Consider the following 14,380-nt stretch of genomic DNA (forward strand, 5'->3'; position numbering starts at 1 on the left):
TTATCTAAAATTCAACACCTTACTCAGACACCTTGGCAATACCAATTTTGAAAAGAATCTCGAATTTTCTCGTCGGAAACTTCAACTCGTAATCAGTCCCATAGAAACAAATGTTATCAAGCTTCTCAACACTTTTCGAAATTTCAACATCCCTAAATATCCATCCGCCCTTAAAAATCAGCCAGAAGCTCACAAACCTTTTAACTCAATCCTATGAAATCAGATTTTTCCATCAGCCAAAGTATTTCGCTGCTCAGCATTTCTAAATATCCTTTCCATCTTACGAATCACCGAAAATGTCAAAAATCTTTCAATTAAATCCTGCGAAATCAAATTTTACCAAGTTTCTACTCAGCATTCCTAAGTATCCTTTTCGTGTTACCAGAGAATCGCCTAAAATTTATTAAATACTCTCGCGATACGTAGATTTAATTCAACAACTTATCAGCGACACCGGACGTGCCAAGGCTTGGCTCGCCTCGGTATCTGATCTTTCTTGGTGCACGGTGATACTTACGTCGCACGTCGCTAACAATACTCAGGCCGAGCAACCGCATCGTTTGACAGAAGTCGCGCGTGGACGCGTGGAACCATGTTGACTACTCAACGTCGGTGGCACGATTATTTCGCGGGCGCGTAAAGTAGCGTGGTTTTGCAACGTGGACGCGCTGAATCCTTACGATCTCGCACGAACGATACCCATTCGTCCGATTCGGCAGAGGTCGGCTGGTCTGCAGCGACTCCGCCGCTCGGAAGAGGCTCAGTCGCTTCGCGCGCCTCGTGCCGTATGTGTTGTATCTGTTCACTGCTCCAACTGGTTGAATCGCGAGAAGCTCCCGCCTTAGTTTCGTGTGTCGATCCTAGATCAAACTCGGTTTTTTTTACGTGACAATCGTCGCGACAGTTGAAAACGAACGTGTTTCTTTTTTCTCCGATCACTGGTGCTTGTTTCGTCGAATTTTCCCAGTTCCGTTTGAAAGTTCCCGGCTCGGCCCATCGGCTGAGGTGAGTACCAATAGTGCGTGTTTTTATCTTTCTCCCTCTGATATAAGCTTCTCCTTTTTACTTTAATGTAGTTGAAGTGTTTTGAGACAAATCGTTGTTTTCTGAATTTTTTAAATACCAATCGTCTCTGTGACACCACATTTGTGATTAATTTTAGAAATCGTCGTATCTGATTGGAAAGAGTGATCGTTGATTAAATGGTATCTTTGAAAATGATGATACTAGGTGATTCACGAGTTCATAATACATTGTATATTTTTAGCGATGGATTTATCTAGTGACGGATCAAGAAATAATCTGTTCTGGGTTCTTGTTATCGGTTTGACTAATTTTGAATTCCGGATTTGCGAAACGTTGTCGTTTTGCAACGATGAAGACACTTTATCGTAATTAATATGAATGTAGAGTAATAAATAGAAAATTTCATTATTAAAATATGATTGAAATATTTTGTAAGATAGGTAAGACTGTCTTGAGCGTGATACTTGACGTCGTTTAATACGAACAGGTGTCTCTATGTGAGTTTCGAATCTCCATAAGAACGTGAAAGAAATCCTAATTTCGTTCTAAGTGACAGTACAATTTCCCGTCCCACTGGAACGAAAAATAGCATCATTTTCGATCGCAATGTGCCGTTTTACAAACAGATATATTTTTCTTTCACATTAAACCCTATATTATGGTCTCAATACGAGCCTGGTTTTTCACAATGTGACCGGGCTGGCCGTGAATTATTTGTCATTTTGTAGGAACATAAATTCTGTTTTGGAGCTGACGTTTGGTAGCGTTCAATATGCGTTCGGTCAGTTAGTTTTCTCGTCGCTCCAATAATTTGGGGCTATGCAACGTGTTTTCGGGGGAAAAAAAATGGAACAGACCTTTTTGTGAGTTCACCGACAGGTGCAGGTTTCCAGTGTGACACGAGGTTGTTGCTTACGATTTAAAAAAAAATATTGATGTTGAATTTCGAAATAAAGAGGAGTGGAAAATTTAATAAATCACTCAGACGTTGTCTCTCTGTTTAAAACAAAGAATTCCAATTAATAGATTCGTAAGTGAATAAAAATATTTGATAATCAAAAGTCCTAAGAGATTATTTTTTTATATCTCTTTAAATTAAAGTTCAAAATTCTCCATATGTTTGTATATTATCCTCTTTTTATAATTACTTTTATCTTGGTATTGTGATTAAAACTTTTAATCAATACTGGGCAAGCGAGATTATCTCGAATCCGAGTAATGAATGAAGATTTTTACGAATACAAACTGGCAACGATAAGTTCATAAATCTCGCGTTTAGATGTTGGAGAAGTTGGATCTACCTTTCGTGTTCCAAAAGTAAATGTTTAGTTTTCATCTTTCTTCGTGTCCAAAGAGGAAACACACGACATACGTAAGTTTAGTGGGAATGATCGATAACAGGGGATAAAATGAAACAACCGAGTGGATTTCCGTGCGAACTTTTCGTGTTTCCTACTAATCGAAAAGTAGCTCTTATCGAAAGGCGCAGTAGTCGAAATTCGATTTCAGTTGAATCAAAGTGTTGAACTCGAGATACGATTATTTTCTTGCAATAATCATCGTATCTAGTTTAAAAGCACTGCTTTTATCGAATAGAAAATACGATAAAATAGGATTATGAGGTTAGAAAAATTTCGAAGAGTTCATGGAGAATTATTTAAAGAATTAGACGTTTAGATGCAAGAAAATAAAGCAAGCGGATATTGGTAGAGCAAAGGTAGAATTTCGAATATTAAATAATTAATAGTCGATAAATAGTTATAGCTTACTGCAGGCTGTCGCTTAAAATATTACCTACTCATTTTCATCGATTCGGTATGAAACCCAAATTGTGGACCTTAATGATCCGTTAACGCGCGTGAGAAGCTCTCATCGATTTCTGACGAAATTTATTGCGGCAATATTGTACAGAGTATAAATTAGAAAAAATAAAATAAAAAATAAAGTCTAAACTATGAACAAATTAAATTCAGTTGAAATGCTCCTGCACGAAAATAAAAATAGAAAAAATGAAATGAAATGTAAAAAAGTTAACGTCGACGAAACTAAACGAAACCATTCCGTCCTAGCTCTAAAATTGCAAATTCTTATTTCCTAAGAATCTGTGTGATATCCTCGTTCAGCTTAAACAGTGACCATACGAACACGATCTTCTCTTAATAAACAGAGGACAAGCTTCTAATTTCGCGCAGAAAGAGAGAAACGCGATTTAATTAAAGCTTATTCCACGAATGATCTTGAATTGTAAGTAGAAATTCGAAGTGCAGCTACAAGGCTAGGACGCCTGGTATTTTCTCAATCTTAAGAATGTGTTGTAGCCAGCCATAAGATGGCGCGTTAATAACGTAGCATTCGAAGCAACCGACAGAAGATTGCGTTCCCTATTTAGAAGCGTCTTTTGAAGGCTTCCCCTCGTTGCTTTCTTTTTTCGATTATGCAAATAAACCGTTACGCGAATATTACGTTCTACTATAAGTAGAGTCGTTTTAACTCACGACGTCCTAACGGGAAAATTATCACATAGACGGTGGAAGATTCCCTTTGAAGCGATCACTTTCAACTTAAAACCATACACCTGCACCTCTTGTCGGCCTTAGTTAAACTTCCGTTTCGGGATTTCACGTGTAACCTACCGCTTACACTTTTTATTCCGGTCAAAGGTTCCACAGTAATTTATGAATCTCGCCGCCAAACGAGCCACCGGAAACCAAATTTTTCCTAGTTTATTCCCGACGAGGCTACCAAATGTTTCAAAAGCATTGGACAAAAGTTTTAGTGCAACTTTTATGTGTTAAAAAAGAAGATTGCGATATAAATAGTGAGGCTATTAATAAAACATTAAATCATTTTTAGCTAGATAATTTTAGTACAGAATATTGGATATGTTTGTATAAATCTTTCTTATTTTGACATAAGAAGTTATATCTACATTTTTAAAATACCTTATACATTATGTGTTTAATGATTATACGCGGTTCACTCGCGTTTGCAAAAATTAACGCGACAGAGTAGCCTTATTCCGCGTTCGAGCATAAGGAAGTTGGCAAATAAATTTTCATCCCTGCGAAACTTAAAAAAAGCCGACGATTCGCGCACCGCTATATGGAATGAAAACTTATGGTCGAGTGAAGTTTCGCTAAAACCGGAAACTTGTTCTCGGTTCCATCAGCGAATGAAGTACGTCAAAATTAAATTATTCACGTATTCCTTCTCTCTTTAACCGCGGAAAATATCGTGTTTAACTTGACTCCTATTATAAATTTAAACTTCGTCCAAGCCATCTTTCGAACTCAAATTTATCTTGGAAAAATTTTTCGTTGAAAGGAGCTTTTTTTGTAGCGAAGATCGCGGTTGATCGCCAACAAAGGTCAATTCCTTTTCGATAGATAACAAACACGACCGAGAAGATCGAGCGAACGATACTTCCGCGGAATCTCGCCGGCAATTAGGGAAGTTTCAATTAGTGGAAAAAAAGTGAAGAGCCAGAGGCCGATAATACGATAGCAAACGGGTGGCTTTTGTTTAAAGTACCATGCTTACGTCGCTGAAACGAGCGTTCGCGTCTCGAATGACCGATCAAGGAACGATAATCGGCACCATTTTATCCCCTGTCTTATAATTAGCATTCTGTTTGCGATTCACGGTTAATATATCCGGAAAAGGAGAAGAAGAATACACAGTGTACATCTACGCTTCCATTCGAGAGACAGAGAAAAAAGGAAAGAGAGTAATTTACGTACTTAACTATACTTGAGGAAATTTATGTAGATCCGAGATAAGATTATTCCGATGGAAAAGTTGTTGAATGTGAACGAGAAAACTGTGTTACGTTACGCTCACCGTCATTTCGACAATGGCAATAATATTCTTCGTTTAAATCTGCTTTCGTAATCATCTATGAAACGGCCTTATCTGTGAAATACATTTAAAAGAGAGTAGGGGAAACAATCTTGTTATTCCGTGTTAATTTGATCGATAGCATATTGAAAGTAAATGATCGAACGCAATTTTTCTGCCGAATAAACAAGGCTATCGGTAGTTTTCATATCAGACCCGCGTCGAGCTTTGTATCTCAAAGAGCTAAAGAACAATTTCCTCTCATTCCAAGTCGCATTCGTTCTCATCTCCACCCATTTTATCTTCCCGCGATCGTAATTTCCTTCCTTAATCAGAGCGAATATTCGTTCTCATTGCGCGGCCTGTTTTATCGCTTTGCGATCGTAATTTCTCCGCCTTAATACCGCTTTCTTTCTAATCGATGAATAACAAGGAGGCAAATTGATCGATTTCACGTTTTTCTACTTGCGTCTCGTTTTCCTTCTGGTCGCCTCCGTTTCATTGTCTTACAATTTCATCGGTTAGAAGAAAAGTTTGACGCATAATTTTAGAGATATTTGCAATTCGAAATAGGCCAATAGAACCTATAAAATTTTGATGATATTCCAAGAAGATAGACAAAAATTAATTTACACGTTTGAGTTTTAGTCATTTTTCTTTTTTTGTAAAACTTGATGGAAAATTACGTTCAATGAAGAATTCATTAACGTTCGAAGCGACAGGTGCATTGTTATGTATATCGAATGAATTTAAAGTAGAACGTAGTCAAATTTGTTCGATTCTTCGGTCGGATGGTCCTCGATGACGTTTATTTTGGCACGTGACTCGTTTCAATGAGTTCAAATGAGCATCGACAGGGACGAGACTCGGACAGAGTGAAAGAATTCAAAGGAGCAGTAATCGAAAATATTTTCCTTTTTTAAGCCGATATTGACTGGACGAGTCGCACTTGGGCACGGATCAGTTGTGAATTTATGTCACACGTTGGCGAGCATAAATCATACTGCATTTACTGTTATGCTCGCGTTAAAATCGCCGTTTTTACCTAGATACGATATCGCGTCGTTGGAAAATGTTGCATCCGTACTGAAAACAAAAATTTATACAGCTGGTAAGCCGATGAAAAATTCTCATCGATCGAGTGCCACGGATATGGGTTGAAAGTTTCAGCAATGTCTCAATTTTAGTCGGAAAAATTAATCGAATTTTATAAAAAGCGAATACGTTCCCGAAACTTGTTCCATTATTTTTCAAATGAAACGAGTATAGAGAGTGAAAGAACGACACGTGTAACGTTCGAACGAAAAATACGAACAATTCTGATCGTAATTGCGTTCGTATCTGAAATTAACTCGAAAGAGTTTCATTTCCACGGAGTTGTTCGGTGGTGTAATTGAAATAGCTGCTTGGTACGAGTACGTGCGCGCAACGCGAGTTTGAGATAATGTGTAATCCTAATTAAAAGCTTTCGCGGAACTTTACAGCGCTCGCCACTTACTGTTAGTTTCTTCATTTCATTACGGCACGATGCCAGAGAAATGCATACAGTTTGCGGCTGGTGCAAAGCGTGTTGGACCTGATGGTGTACAAAAAAGGAATTCGCGCCCAAGAAAATTGCACGTGGTTTCCAACGAAAACTTCGCCTCTGAATAACATCCACGATTGTTCTATGAATTTCAAACACTGTGAAAGCTTGCCCAAGTTTTGTGTCTTCTTTCGAAATAGTTTTTTTCGTTTTATAAGAAAATAATTATACTGAAATATAATTTGATGAAATAATATGAAATAAAAAATATCGTGCGTCTATTAATTTCTTATAAAACGAAAGAAACTTTCGGGACAGCCTAACAGATACTCACGTCGGATTGAAAAATTTAACACTTCTAAATAACACAAATATATATGAAAAGAGTAGTATATTTCGCTAAAATAAATTTCCTCTTCAACCACCCGAACGCATTATTTCTTTATAGTTTAATATTATCTCATAATAAATGAAACTCACGATAAAGATTGTAATAAATCTATTTAAAGGAAAGAGTATTTAATAGAAATGCTTACAAAAAACATGATGACCAATGAAATGGCGTCAAGGTATCGACAATCGTAAAATATATCGTCACGAAAAACAGTTTACTTCGATCAGGAATTTTCGGGCGCTATCCTATCCGGTTTCATTTTGTATGTAGACGATAATTCGTAGTCACACGTAATTGTCACGTATCATATATTTTTGCGTATTACGTACGTGCGTGTGAATCGCGATTGCAAACGTTTCACGATCGTGTTTCTCTACGAATATCGCTACAATACCTTGCTCGCCCCTTCTCATTCTTTCCCTTTCTTTTTGTTGAAATATAACAAGCAAGCAATAAACGACGAAGCTCTGGCAAGAATGGCGTAACTTTATTGTTTTAACAGAAACTCTCTGTTGCAGTTTACTTTTTGCCTCCCTGTCGCTGTTTCCACCCCCGCGACTCTATTTTCCATCGATTCTTCGTTTTCTCTCTCATTTCTTCTGATCTTTCCTCCGTGACAATATTCGTGACGCTTTCGCGTCCTCCAGAGCGAATGATAATGTACCCTTTAAATGAAACCACGTTATCGATTCCTCTTTCGAGTACGGAGACATGGCACTGATTGCGGTCGACAACATTCTTTTGTGCCGCGTATCACTCAACTTTTCTCTTGTGAAACCGTTTCCTTCCTTTCTCGCGCATCGACGTTCCCAAACTTTGTAATTTATTACACGCGGCGAGTTAGGCTCTTTTTTTATTCTTTTCCTTTGTCTACGGCACAGTTGACAAGGGAAACTTTCACTTGAACTTTCAGATTGCACTGTGTAGATACTTTTTCCAAACTTGTAATCGTTGAACGTTTCTAATAAATCTCGCGTTTATTTTTAAACGGTGCTGTTAATAGTCTATGATTTCAAACGAAATGGAAATTCTTGAATGTTTGGATAATTTTCTAATAGTTTTTGAAGTACGATTTATCTCTCCAAGACTGTCATTGTTGATGAAAAATGCATTTACTACTGTAAAGCTACTGCCTACGATTACGAGAAATTTCGCGATGAAAAAATGCATACAATGCAAATAACATGCAAAGACATATAAAATATACTCGTTATAATACTTGACAAATGAATCAAACTTCTGTCTATTCTTCCAATCGTATCCATGAAAATATAAATTCGCATAAAAATCTGCGGTCTATCGATCTTTTACCATAGATGTTTATAAATGTTCAAATACTTTCACGAGCCACTGTACATGTAATTCCGTTACGTTTCTTTTCATGGCTCCCAGATATTCGTATAATTAATATCCACGCGATATTGGACAACATATATACAGCAGACATTACACAAAACTTGAGAAGTGCACTACTTTCAAATCTCGAACTGCAGTATAATCGACAATCGATGTTATCGGAAGGTTCCACGTGAACTCGTTGAACTTCGAACGGTACGCCCACACGCGACCGGTCGCAGGTGCATACTCGTCGGTGAAACCGTATACACGCAACGTGCGTTACTGCCTGCAGGATATCAGGACCGTTTTATAACTGTTACGACAGAAGAGGCAGGACGACATTCCAACGTCGGCTCGATTTGAATGCGACCTCACGAACAAATCTCGATAATTCTCCGACGGGCGCACCTTTCGCATTTTTTCACCTCCGCCCTCGATATTTTCTTTTTCCTCCCTTTTTCTGCAGTGGCTAAAGTCCGATAAAAAGTCAGCCGGTCATCGCGTCTTTCTCTAATTTTATTTTATTTCGTCCCATACTTCTGCCTCGACCATCTATCCATTTTCTATATCGCGAAAGAAGCAGCGGCCTGGCAAAAGCACCAGCCAGGCCAGGAATTTGTCCCGAATTCCAGCAGCTATGCCTTTCTCACGGAAAAAGAAGTGCGTTTTATCTGGCTTCTCGCACAAAGTATCACCTAGCAGCGCGCCACTACTGATACGGAAATCGGTTTTCCCTGCTACAAAATTTATTGGACGTTCCTCTTCTTGCGCTCCCCGATTCTCTTTTCTGCCTTAGGCAAATTGGTATTGGTATTTATTAATGGCGACCATTCCTCTTGCGGACAGAGCCGAAAATTCCCGGGAATTCCTACGCGGGAATATTTAATTCGGGAACGCTCGGCTTTTTCACGGTATCCCAGTTTTTCTTGTTTCACGCGTGGGCAAATTCAACGGTGAACTTTCGCGTTCGCGGCAGATTTTCGTCGAATTCGCGCTTCGTTATAATTAATTTCGAGCGTAACCGGATTCCTCGTGGCTTGACTTCCCTTCGGTGTTTAGCCCGGTCGCTGGATTTTACAGGTTTTATTTGCATCTTTCAATCAACGGGAAACAGTTTCTCTTCCGTTCGTTAATTTGCCGCGTTTATAACGCTCCGCGTGGAACTGTCGAAAAATTCATGCGAACAATCCCGCCAGTTTCCGAGAACGTTTCCCGACCGATTCCGCTAATTTCCGCTCAAGTTTTTTTCGTCGCGCCATTCAATTCGTTTTACACACCCTGTACGATCCTTTTCTTCGTTTAACTCATGCGCGGAAATCTCAATCTTTTTAATAACCTGATTCTTTTTTCAACTTATAATTAGTTCCCCACGATGTATGTGGGAGATAAATAATACCTTGGGTCATTTTTCACCGAATTGTAAGTGTTTCTCTGTTGTTAGAAAATTTCTCGTATTTGTGGCAAATACGAAAGGATTCTTATTAATGATTCTTCGTTTCGATCGTACAACAAATGATTTCTCTAAAACATTAAAAATCTTTCTCTCGGCTGAAGCTTAAATGAGACAGGAAATAAAAAGAATTTCGAGGACAGCGAAGTTAGTTGCAATTAATATTAGTTTACCCACTTTATCGACGTTCTTGTATTCTTACTGCAGATCGGTCAAAAGCGTACGAACACTTTTAAACGGTAGCGTGTTGGAAAACGTGTAGGGGCACACAAGTGCACGCCGCCCGACCAACAGGTTTTACATTCTATAAATGCCGCAGGAATTACAAGCCCATGGAATGTAAAGGATACAGATGCGGTTGATGTCATTTGGACCCCGCGACGCGTAGAAATTCTCTGTCGCATTGTCTTTACGATCCCTGGAGCTGTTTGCCTACGGAAACCATTGCAATTGCATAATTCCTTTCACTCGTCGCAATTAAGTCATAAAACTCGCGAATTCCCTGTATTTCAGTTAGAAACCATGCTACGAAGATTTCTTTCCGTCGTGATGCAGGCAATAGATTTTCTATCCCATTGTAACCGTCATTCTGTTAATTAGATCATTGTAGCGTCTTGCAATTAGAATTCATTAATATGTAATGTAATTCCATCTAAACACCGACGTTCGCTACCGTAAATCAATTCGTGGAAATTTCAATAATTACAGGTTGTCGAACGTACAAGTTACAAAGTCAATGCAACGTGGAATAATTCTCAACGATCACTAAGCCGTGAAAGTATGCATTTCCGTCACGGCCAGCTTATTTAGATAGCCAAAGAAAAATGACAGAAACGAGCCAGTAAAAGGACAGACGTTTGATTCATTCATTTCCATAAAATTCTGCATGGCCGGAGCACGTTGTTGGTTACGCGTATAGTTAATTCGTATTGAGCAGCTGTTTGGAACGATCGGCTAGAGACAGAAGGCTACGTTAGCCGAGGTATATTGCGTTCGAACGCGCTTTCCTCTCGCGACTGCATTCTTGCGGCCGCCTATGCGCGAGTAGGCACCGGCGAGGAGAAAGATATTGGTTATTTAACATTACGAAACGAGAAGCGAGAAGAGAAATTCATGCAGCCGGGGAACGCTTCTGGAAAAGTGAGAGCAGGCCGTTGATTTGAGAAGATATGGGTTGTCGACCGCTCTAATAAATATATCGTATGTTCATTCGTGGACTTCTGATTCGTGACGTAACGATGTGATGTAGTTCGTAACGAAGAAAGTGCGCGATGATATTCTGTCTGAATGTTTTCGCGTGGGTTGAATGCTCGAGGGACATTATTTTTAGGCAGTTCGTTGTACGGGTGATAAATATCGAACGAGAGGAATTTAACATTCAGATTTATTCAGTATCGTAGTGTAACAAATTAATGAGAGTGATTCAACTAATGGGTATACAGAAACGAATATGCAGGGTGTTTCAGTTTTAAACGATCAAACTTCGTCTGTTTATTCTACGAGTAGAAACAAGGAAATAACGTTATGTAAACGTAGATCTGTAAATGCTTCATAAAAGAGTTATGAAAGTATCAAAATATGAAACCTAAAGGCAATAAACGAATATTATCACGAGTGATGAATTGGTCGGGCATTGTTTGGTTTGCGAGATCACCAGATCTTACATTGTTAGACTTTTATCTACGGGGAACAATTAAAGCGATAGCGTATCGCACAAGAATTGATACAAAGGATGATTCGTGATGCATTCGGTGATCTGAGGCAGCAGAAATAAGCAGCAGTGTCAAACTCAATCTCCCAAAGATATCAAGCGCGTATTCGAAACGGTCAACAACGTTTTGAAACAGAAACATAAAGACCTAACTAGAATTGATTGGTTTTCATATTTCTTGTGTAACTTTTTTGTAAAGCGTTTGCACACCTATGTTTATAGAACATGTTTTTCTTTTTTCTATTCGCAGAATAAACTGGAGAAGCTTGATCGTTTAAAACTCCGACACACGTGTATTCGCTAGTGAACTTTTGTAGCGAAGTAAATATGTAAATGAACATTCGATGCGTTCGTTTGAATCGAATGCTTGGAAAATATATTTTTCTTTAAGGATTTACTGTGGCAAAAATTGTGTAAAAGGAATCTCGTATTTAAAATATTCTAGCTTTAAATTTAAAGTATTATAGTGTAATGGATTACTAAAGATTTGTGCAATAATTTTGCAGCATGAACAAGCTCCAAAATGTTAAAGATCATCTGTTAAATTTACTTGAATACTACCAACACACTAAATCTTCTAGTCTTACCTTTGTTTAGGATCTCTACTAGTTCTGCTCCATTGTAAATTGTTCCATTAAAAATTCTCCAAAAACAAATTTGATAAATCTGGAACAGAAACGTAAAAATATACAATAACAAAATAGACAACTTGCAAATAGAAGAGTGACTTATAGACACATACAAGCGACCCTCGAATAATTGGATTAACTAGTTCCGTGTTATACAAAACCATGCTATGCGAGCTAAAATTCGTACAATTCATGTTCTCCATGTAACTGAAAATCGTGTTATTCGATACTACAGGCCAATACATAAATAAACAGTCTGCACCATATATTTTAAAACAAAAGATGGTGAAAAAATATTAATTTCATGCGAATCTTAGTACAATTCATGCATTATATTATTCGACAGTTAGATTTGGAAAAGATACACTTATCTATAACACAGTATAGCGAGCACGTGCATCTGAGTAAAAAAGTTGCGGTAAAGTTTGACTGAAAATCTTTGACTGTTAGAGTGGTTTCCAAGAGGATATCTACTCGTTCGATTTTCTTCCCATGGCGCGTGACTTTCTTGTATCTTGGTTAATCGATAAGCAAACTCGTCTCCCTCGCTTGAAAACTTCTTCAATTTCTTCGATTCTATTCTGTATCCGCTTATATCTTCAATTTCCGTTCCGTACGGATCTACATTTAAATGTGGAGAACAATGCTGGTGGATTTATGGCACGGGCTGACTATAAAACAGGAGAGATTCATTGCTGGATAGTAAATCTTTACAGTTTGTCTTTCTTTCCTTCCTTGATAGCAACGAAATCTAGAGAGCTGTCTTATATAACTACCAAATTATGTTGTATTATTTTATCAGTCTTATGACTCTGTTTAATATACGAACAATAGGTATGATATACAAACAGTAAACATAATTATTATAATGAGTTATTATAATGAAGTTGTAAAGGCATGTTTCGCTTTTTTGATAGTAATACAGAAGTTACAACAGAGAAGGGAGTTTCCTTTTTGGAGGAACAAGCGTGTTGAATGAAATATATCAAGTTTACCGAGTGTCTGGTATGAGAAAAACACCAGGGCAACGAGTGTATCGAATGAAATTCCCAAAGTTTTGTAGCATGCGTGGAACCAGCCTAGCACATGTGATTAGAGAGATTAAAGGGAAACATTTTATCGTAAACGTTTCGAGAGAATTTAATTCACTTGAAAGCTTTTAGAGGGTATCGCTACGTTTGGAAAGTTACTGCAAAATTCACTTTGTGACCATGGCAGTCGTGCAATTGCGATATTTTCAAACAGGACGATTGAGTTTGCCTGTTGCGATCGTAATCAGGTAGTAACAGTGATCCTTCGTTCCTCTTTTTTGAAGAACAATGAGATTTTACAGAAACACATGTACAATCATTAATACCGATGCTTCTTTCCATTCTGTTTTATAGTATAAGCTCTTTTATAGAACAAAACCAAGCAGAGTGATCAAATCGACCAATTTATAATTTGTCACAGAAATTTTATAGATTTCCTATGGTGAATTTTTGGGAATTTATTTTACAAAGGAAAATGGACAAAGTCTTGTTTTTCTATATCGTGTGGGCTTTTATATAACTTTCATTTTGGATTGTTTAATATAATCTGTATACTTCAGTCGTCGGTTCAAGTTAATTACGTTAAATAAATTAACTCGATTATATTCCGTGATAAAGAAAAACTAGATAAAGGGGTTAACGCGACATAACGAAGAAACAATGTCGAGAAAAAAAGTACTAAGGTAAAAAGTACTAAGGATTGGCTTTTAATATCTTAATCCCAGGAGAGATTAATTTAACAACCTCAAATCTATAATGCTGCGACTAGCAACAGCTGACTACGATATGTTTCCTTCAGACTTTCGTGTCCTACTAAGCCGAGCTTTTTAACTAATCGAACCATTCCTTATCAGTATCGCGACGTTGACGTGAAAAATGAACCGTGGCATAGTTGCTTTCGGAGAATACTTCTCCAATATATTGCAGTAGGGCGGTTAACTTTTTTACTGCGGCGTAAAATGTCGAGATTATTATAGAATAAAAGAGAAAGGAGGTCTCTTGTCTTAGAATCGAAATAGTTACGAAAGATCCAAAATCGAGCTATTTTCGTACATATTTTTAACGCTTCGATCTAGATCATCACGATCATCGATCTTATACTGAAATTATTCTTCAATTATATTTATAAAGATACAAAGTTGCAGCCTATTCGTTAGAATTTTTGGTGCAGTCAAAATGTAAGAAGAAAATCCTATTCAACTTCGCTTGCTGGAGAAAAGCAAACACACGATTGGCGAAAGAAAGGAGAAGAGAAGATAAAGAAAAATGGGGAAGAGATCGATAAATTTTCATCATCATTGCCGTACAATTGGGGCCGTGTGCTTTCACGATTTCTCGATGTGGAACTGCTCTCGAATCAGGTTGAAAACCAAGCGAGAAAACTCTCGATCGTCGATCCGTGACACCTTAAGCGTGGCTATGTGGACACACGCTAAGCA

General features: G+C 37.9%; 1 protein-coding gene across 1 annotated transcript in view; it reads left to right on the forward strand.

Annotated features, from left to right (window-relative positions):
- Positions 1 to 764: 764 nt before the first annotated feature.
- LOC100746267 overlaps positions 765 to 14,380 on the forward strand; it is a 166,089-nt gene continuing 152,473 nt past the window's right edge. Inside the window, exon 1 of the mRNA XM_012388085.3 lies at positions 765 to 1,005. The gene's annotated coding sequence lies outside the window, so the exon portion shown is untranslated. The remainder of the gene's footprint in view (positions 1,006 to 14,380) is intronic.

This window comes from Bombus impatiens, unplaced genomic scaffold (genome assembly GCF_000188095.3).
Source record: "Bombus impatiens unplaced genomic scaffold, BIMP_2.2 scf_0517, whole genome shotgun sequence".
Taxonomy (NCBI): Eukaryota; Metazoa; Arthropoda; class Insecta; order Hymenoptera; family Apidae; genus Bombus; species Bombus impatiens.